General features: G+C 39.0%; 1 pseudogene across 1 annotated transcript; it reads right to left on the bottom strand.

Annotated features, from left to right (window-relative positions):
• Positions 1-4,990: 4,990 nt before the first annotated feature.
• On the bottom strand, positions 4,991-6,826 carry LOC308416913 (delta(14)-sterol reductase LBR-like; annotated as a pseudogene). The gene has a single exon. The product of its transcript is annotated as a delta(14)-sterol reductase LBR-like (transcript).
• Between the last annotated feature and the right edge of the window lie 1,393 nt (positions 6,827-8,219).

Here is an 8,219-nt window from a genome sequence, read left to right as displayed (position 1 = left end):
TTCGCTTTCCTCTTGCCATTTTGTTGTCAGTGATATGTTCTTGCCTTTCCCTTGTATCTGGTCTGTGTCTCTGGATCTCTACTGGTCCAGGTGGCAGATGGGTCTAGCCCTGTTCTATGCCTCAGAGTCTCCGGGTGGGAACAGAAGTTCCAAAGTTCTATTCCTGGTCGCTGGATCAGACAGGGCGGGGCAGGGCAAGGCAAGGGGTACACTTTCAGTGTGCACTCTGCAGAGATCTCTCTGCTCTCTGGCAGCCCAGGTGTCCCACCCACCAGTTTCTCAGCCTTTACGAACCGCCGTTCCGGGTGGCAGATGGGCCAGGCTCTGCTCTGTGTCCTGAAGTCGTCTCTGGGTCGAAACAGATGTTCCCAATTTCTGTTCCAGGTCACTGGATTGGGCAGGACAGGGCAGGTCAAGGCAGGGGGTGCACTTCCCGTGTGCACTCTGCAGAGATCCCTCCGCTCCCCAGCAGCCTTGGTCTCCCACTCACCAGTTGTTCAGCCTTTAAGAGCTGCCGTTCCGGGTGGCAGATGGGCCAGGCTCTGCTCTGAGTCCTGAAGTCGCCACCGGGTGGAAACAGAAGTTCGAAATTTCTGTTCCTGGTCGCTGTATCTGGCAGGGCAGGTCAGGGCATGGGGGGGGGTGCATTTTCCGTGTGTACTCTGCAGAGATCTATCTGCTCCCTGGCAGCCCAGGTCTCCCACCCACCAGTTGCTCAGCCTCTACTGCTTAACTTTATTCTTATTTTTAAAATCCTAGGCTACCTGTGCTAAGTATAGTATTGTCCATAGTGGGCTAGGCACAAGGATATCAATTCACACTGAAAAAATACTCCACAGACACGCCCACAGGAAAGTCTCTAGCTTGTCACATCTTTACAAAGACCAAGCAGTTGTCCCATGTGATGCTTCTGAAGGAGTGTAATAACGCTCATGGGCAGAGGGAGGGGATGGCTCTCATGACTGGTCTGTGATGGCTAATCGCATTTGTAGCTACACCACTGTCATCTACTAGTGTTTATTTTAACCAAGATCAATGCTACAGTGGCAGCAAACTGACTAATACAGGTTCTTAGGGTCTGTAGGATGTTCAGAAAAAGATGATTGTGTGTTACTCTCTTTTTCCACATTTATCATGGTGGAGATAGAGAAATAAAATTTTCAGCAGTTATTAGAGCTAAGATTTATTACTGACAAGTGTAACTGAATTGTGTTAATATGATTGCCATATTTAACTTACTGTGTTGGTGACTGGTTTATAATTAATAAGTATTAATTATATACATTAAAGAGTTTTGCTTACTAAGTTTATGTGTGACACCCTTCTCTATTCTATCCTTCCCTCCTCTCTCTGTACCTTCTTATGCTGGTTTTTTGCTTTTCTAATAGTTCCTTGTCTCCCAAGTATCCTTTTCTACATTTTAATTAATAAATATGAAAGAAAAAATGTCATTCTCTTTTATAAATGTTAGTCTACTTATCATTCTTGCTGCCTGTGCTATCAACTTTCCTGAAAACTACTTTGTATTATTTTATAAGGATGGATATTATTCTACTCTGCATATGTCTAATATTCTTTATCAATTAATTGGTGTATAGGTCAAACCCATATCTTCCCTGTGGTGACTATATCTTAGTTAGGGTTATCATTGCTGGAATGAAACACCATGACCAAAAGAAACCTGGTGATATAAGGTTTTTGTTTTCTTTTTCACTTACAGTGCTAGGTAACAGTCCATCTTTGATGGAAGTCAGCGTTAGGAACTCAAAGACGGCAGGAACCTAGAAGCAGGAGCTGATTTAGAAGCCCTAGAAGGATGCTGCTTACTGGCTTGTTTACAGTTTCAGAGATTTAGTCTATTTTTCATCATGGCAGGGAGCTTGGCTGCACACACACAGGCTCAGATATTGGATCCATATCAGAGAGCTACATCCTGATTCAAAGAACAAGAGTGAGGACCCTGATTTGGCAAAGGCTTTTGAAACCTCAAAGCTGATTCCTAGTGACACACCTCATCAAATAAGACCACATCATTTTAATACTTTCGAATAGGGCCGCTCCTGGTGACTAGGCATTCAAATATTTGAGTATGGGGTCACTCTTATTCAACCACCACAGAATGATATCACAATAAATGTGAGTGTAGAAATGTTGTTTGCTGTCTTTCTTTCATTTGGATAAATAATGAAGCATGGTATAGCTGAATCCAGTAAGACTTTTGTTTTGGATCTGGAGGAATCTGTTTCCATAAAGTGTACTACTTTACATCACCACTGGAAGTGCGTGGCAATTCATCTGTTTCCACATCTTCACAGCACTCAAAAAAACAACATTCTAAACCAATAAGAAGAAATCGCAGTATAATTTTGATTTTTGTGTTCTTAATAGCCAAGATGTGGAGCACTTTCATCTAGTTAATGGTCCTTTGTACTTCTTTTGCCAAGTGTCCATGTTGATGATTTACTCTTTTGACTCATTTGCTCTTTTGATGTTGTTTAAATTCATCATTTATCAGATTTTCTTCACTTCACAGGTTTCCTTGTCGTCCCTCACTTAGATGTTTCTTTTTTGTGCAAAAACTTTTGATTTGATATAATCACATTTCCTGTATCTTCTCCTTATTTCCTGGCCTGCTGGAGTGTTCCCCAGGAAGTCACTATTGGTGAAAATGTCTTAAAATTTTTCCTATATTTCTTCTATTAATTTCAGATTTTTTTTGACTTGTAGTAAGATCTTAGATATATTTTGAATTTAGTGTGTGGCAAAACATAAAAAATGAATACAGTTTTCAGGACATTGTATATTAGCATTTTCATATCAGGTCACAAAATATGATATTAGACACTAAAGTAAAAATACACATTATCCTAAAAACTTTATTTAATGAAAATATAACAAATAAATTGGAGTAAGCTATGGATACAGCAAAAAAGTCATCCAAGAATTTAAAAGTATCGACAAAAAAATCTATTTCAGGGAAAGTGACAAATAAAAATGGACAAACAACATGAATGAATGCATTATAAAAAAGTTCATGAAGATATATTGATAATCTCCTCAGCTTCATAGTCATCAAGGATGTTGGGTGTCTCACTCTTTTCTAAGAAGAGATAAATCTGTCAAACCTGTTTTCCAGATTCATGTGTGTTAAAATTAAAATTCAAATAGACTGATTGTTATGAAAAAAATTATAAAATGTTTGGCAAGATCTACCAAAGTTATACTCTCTCCCCCCCTCTCTCTCTCTCTCTCTCTCTCTCTCTCTCTCTCTCTCTCACACACACACACACACACACACACACACACACACACATACACACACACAAATACACACAATATGACATATATATGTATGTATATATATATATGTATATATATATATATATATATATATATATATATATATATATACATTTGAATGGTCTTCATCCTTTAAGCTGTATATAAACAATCTTTCATGTTTTTTTTATTTCCAACCAAAATTTTATTACAAAATTGTCAAACATCAAATTAAAAACAGCTTGCACCTGATATCCAGATACTGTGGTAGTGCCCGCCTATCATTACCAGGAAAAGGACCCAATGTCCTTAGTCTTACCCAGAGTTTCCTTCTAAGCTTATTAGACATACCATGTTGAGAGAAAAGAAAGCGCGATAGAAAACTCCCTGCATGAGTAAACAGTGAAGAATTACAGAACGCACCACGTGACATGTGTGGTCTCACGAGCACAGCTACTTTACCCTCTAAGCTACAGGGCAGGATGAACTCCACACTTTGCATCTGGCTCATATGTGATACATGTAGTAGAGACCCAAATGTACATGCTATATGTACTGCATCCGTATGTTCTGAGGACAATGTAGCTTTGAATAAAGTCTAGTGAAGATGACACTTGTGCCTTGTCCAACTACTCAACCTCATTAGACTTGAGTGGCTATGACCAGATTATACACATCCATTAAACTGAGAGAGAAAACAAAGTTGTATCAGGTAGAACTCCTTTCTAGAGAGTTCTAAAAATGAAGGATACAAAATAGTATAAACTGTTTTAGCTAAATAGTAGCAAAAACACTGTTGAATTGTAAGTCAAAAATATATATAAAAATAGTGGCCTAAAATGGCAATTTTCCCAACACCAATGTGTGTAAAAATTTTTAAATTTTTAAATAGTCCTGTTACTCCAAAAATATTTTTTTTCTATTTGCAACAGTTTATAAAGGCAAACACACACCTGCAAATTGAGGTAGCAAAGCCAAATTCACAAACTTTGGATAAAGAAAAATAAGTTTCCTATGTGTTAAATTTAAATGAATTGTAACTGCTTTACACTTTTAAATTTGCATTACTTTACAAAACTTAATTTAAAACACTGAAAATATTTTGTTAAAAAACTACTTAGTTTCTGACAATTATCTCACATTCAAAACCTGTACAGAAAAAACCAAAAGTCACCATATATTACATAAAACTAGTCTATGTGTTTATATTTCCAAATGCACTTTTAAAAGCTGAAGTGGAGTCACTTCTATGAATAGTCTCCCTTAAACCGGTCCTACAACATCTGCCCTTATCCTTCAGATATACCATCAATATTGGGCAGGTTTTTGGTTGGTTTATAGACTAATAAACTGACTTAAAGGGGCTTTGTTTTAAGCACAATGAAACATAGATGTACTTTAAGAGTTAAACTAAAAAAAAATTAAATGCAAAAAAAAAATTTTGAAAAAAAAATCTACAAAAAGAAAACTTCAGATTTTTAGGGATTAAAATGTTCCTATTAATAACCAAATTATACTATCTTTGTATTTCCCCTTACATTAACTGCCATACTTTAATAAGAATAAATTCAACTACGTTAAAAGATGTACTATTTGGCTCTATGGTCCTGACTCAAACAAACCTAGAGATCCTGTCAGTGCATCAGGTTAGTTCATTTGGACTTTTTCTTGTTTCTGGGGGAGGTGTGAGCTGCGACGCACGCAGCTCAGGTCAGTAAATGTAGGGGGATATGCAGTAAGGCACAGGCTGACAGTACTTCTCCTAGGCGAGACCATACTTCCCCCTGCACTGGTGTTCATCACGGGCCTCTCGATGAATGAGCAACGCAGTGAAGTAGATGATATGGAAGTAAGACAGGATGTGGTTAAAGCCACATGGGAGGGACCATGCCAGATCCATGATGAGATCACCCATGTAATAGGGATGGCGAACAAAGCCCTACCATCCAGAAACCAGCAGACTCTTCCCCATGGAAGTATGAATGGTCCTTAAATGTGCAAGCTTTGGATCAGTGGAATTCTTCCGGCAAGCATTTTTCTGAGAGTTTGCACAACGGAATATTACATATCCATACAGTTTCAGAGCAATGATGACAGAAGCCAATGTCCAGGACAAGTCATGGGGATGGTTGACCAGGTAAAAGGTCTGAAGACTGTAGGTAAATGGAACCCACACTAAATCCCCAAAGGCTAGCATGAAGCCAAAGCCATCGTGGATGATGTCCATGGTGGTCAGCAATGCTTCCTCATTCCAGAGGACATCCACCACATACAAGAGCTGAACGCTGTTCACCAAGATCATCGCCAAGGACGGGGCACTGCGTTCCTGTACTTTCTCTTCAGCCAAAAGCACCACCAAGTTAATAATCACCCATCCAATCAATCCAGGGCGCAATTCACAGAAGAACTTGAGATCAAACGCACCAAGTCGAAGGTTTAACTCGCAGCCAATGAAAAAGTCGTAGATGGCATTTCCACAACTGGCAGGTGACAGCTCATCCTTGGAGGCTTTCAAAGAGCGGGCATAGAGGTAAGCACTCAGGACCACTGAAAACACAGTGGCTGCAGGGCAAACTGAAGAAAGTGTACAGGTAGCACAGTTCTATGCCCCAGAACACAGCTGCTCCCACAGCTGCCGACGTTAGGATGAAGGCAAACAGGCCGTTCAGTCTGTACTTGAGTCTTCTTCCATCAACAAGAGGTGTTCCTTCTACAACCTTCCCAACTGGTAGAAGGTAGAAGAGAGCTTGAACAAGAAACCAGAGGAGGTAAATGCCACACACTCTGGGTTCCCACAGCTCATGCAGAGCTGGCAGAGGTGGAGCATCCCTGGGTCCTTCTGCATGCACTGCGGCAGCAGCAGGAAGACACAGGAGAGCAGGCCAAGCATCACGAGGCACGCACCAGGTACTCCTCCAAACTCCAAGTCCTTCCTCTGTGGAGTGGTCACTTGAAAGGTTCCCAAAGATGCAGGTCCTTTGGTGACAAGGTTTTGTTCCTCGGACTCTATTTTTCTGGCTTTGACCTCTTCTCTTCTGGGACAAAGGCTACACTGTGTAGTTATATACCTGTCTTCTGTTGACAAAATGACTCTTTCCTGCACGTTTTTATAAGGTGTGGCATTCTTCTCCCTGTGCTCCGGCTCCCCGTTGTATACACTGAAGCTGTTTCCGAACGGCTTCAACACAAGTGGAGTCAATTTCACTTGCAAAATTTCCCTCTTCGTTTCCTTTTCCTGAATGTCAGGCTGGTGGGAAGCAGAGTCGGATCTCCTGGAACCTTTAGGTGCCCTGCCCGGAGATCCGGAGCGTGACCGAGAACGTGATCTTGAGGAAGAGCTGGAAGTTGAGCCACTTTTTCTTGACTTAAAGGATTTTAAAGGCATAATATCACTCTCCTTGAGCTCCAGTTCGGTGCCATCTTTGTATTTTACAGTGTAGAGCTGCGATTTGTTGTCATGGCTCAGAATCTCTACTTCATAATAAAGGGAGCTCCCAGGCCACCGACCTCTGACCACGTCACCCTCTGCAAACTTCCTACTTGGCATTTTTGATTAGTCTGGTCGCACTCCGGCAGGAACTCCAGTCACTCCGGGTCAGTCACCAGCAGCCCACGGCCATCCCGCGTGCGACACAGCCCGCTGCGCTCCCAATCTTTCATGTTTTAATAAACTATTGTAATCTATTTTCTTAGAAAGGAATGTGTACACAGAAATGCATTCATCATATATATGTATATATCTATATATGTATGTTTCACGTGATATATATATATATATATATATATATATATATATATATATATATATATATATATATAAAACACAAAACCACATAGTCACACACACACACACACACACACACACACACATATATAATTCTGGAAAGGAGCATGGACACAGAAATACATCATATAATATATATATCACATATATATCATACACAGATATTTCATGTGATATCTATATATATCTTCAAGAAATTGGAATACATAAGTTTATTTTAACACACAAGACTGTACAGGTATAGTTTATAAGCAGAAGACTGGTCAAATGTCCAAAAATAGAGTGGACACATTTTGATTTATTTTTATAATAATATGGGCTGAATGAAAACTAAGAGTACTAGTAAAGGAAAAATGTACATGAGTCACACAATATTGTCTGAAATTATTATGATACAAAAGTAGAATACTACACAATTCCATGTATATGAGAGTTAAAAAAGGAGATTAAAATAATCAAAGTGATCAATGTTTTTAGTAGTTGGGTAAACTTATCATTCATGGAAATTAGTAACATATGAAAGTTAAAATAAATGATAGTTTCCAGAATAATGTAAGCATTTCTTTATTGACCCATATATACTTTGAAGGTCTGTATTTTCTTTTAAAATTTTATTTTATTATAAAATTGATTTATGAACACGTGTGTACTATTGTAGTTATTTCATTAAAATGCATACAGAAAAACAATACTAGCAACAAAATAACTTTGGGATAAGATTGATTTCAATAGTTTTCACTAAAACCATACACACAAGTAATGATGTGCATGGTTAGAGACCACGCATTTTATGCTGGTGTTCTTTATGTTTATGGGCTGTAAGATTTGTAAGCTCTGGGTACCAGGATTGATTTTGGAAGGACAGCCACTTTACTTGCTGATGCTTACCCTCTTGTGCTGCATTAACAAGCTGCTTAAACAGACTGCATACACAATAGTGTGAACTTAACAGTCATCTGCACATGCTCCAAAACTGATATAATCAACAATAGCATTCAAATGAAGCACCTTTAAGATACCCAGTGTGTAAAAGAAAAAGAGATGAGTGTATTCAGGGATCCTTATGGTTAAGGCTATGGCAAAAAACAAGATGTCTCCAAAATCCTTCTTCTATGACCTCTTTATTCCTGCCAGTAGGATTTAAGGATGAGGCACA

This window comes from Micromys minutus (genome assembly GCF_963924665.1).
Source record: "Micromys minutus genome assembly, chromosome: 2".
NCBI classification, from domain to species: Eukaryota; Metazoa; Chordata; class Mammalia; order Rodentia; family Muridae; genus Micromys; species Micromys minutus.
This window is presented reverse-complemented; position numbering and strand designations above follow the sequence as displayed.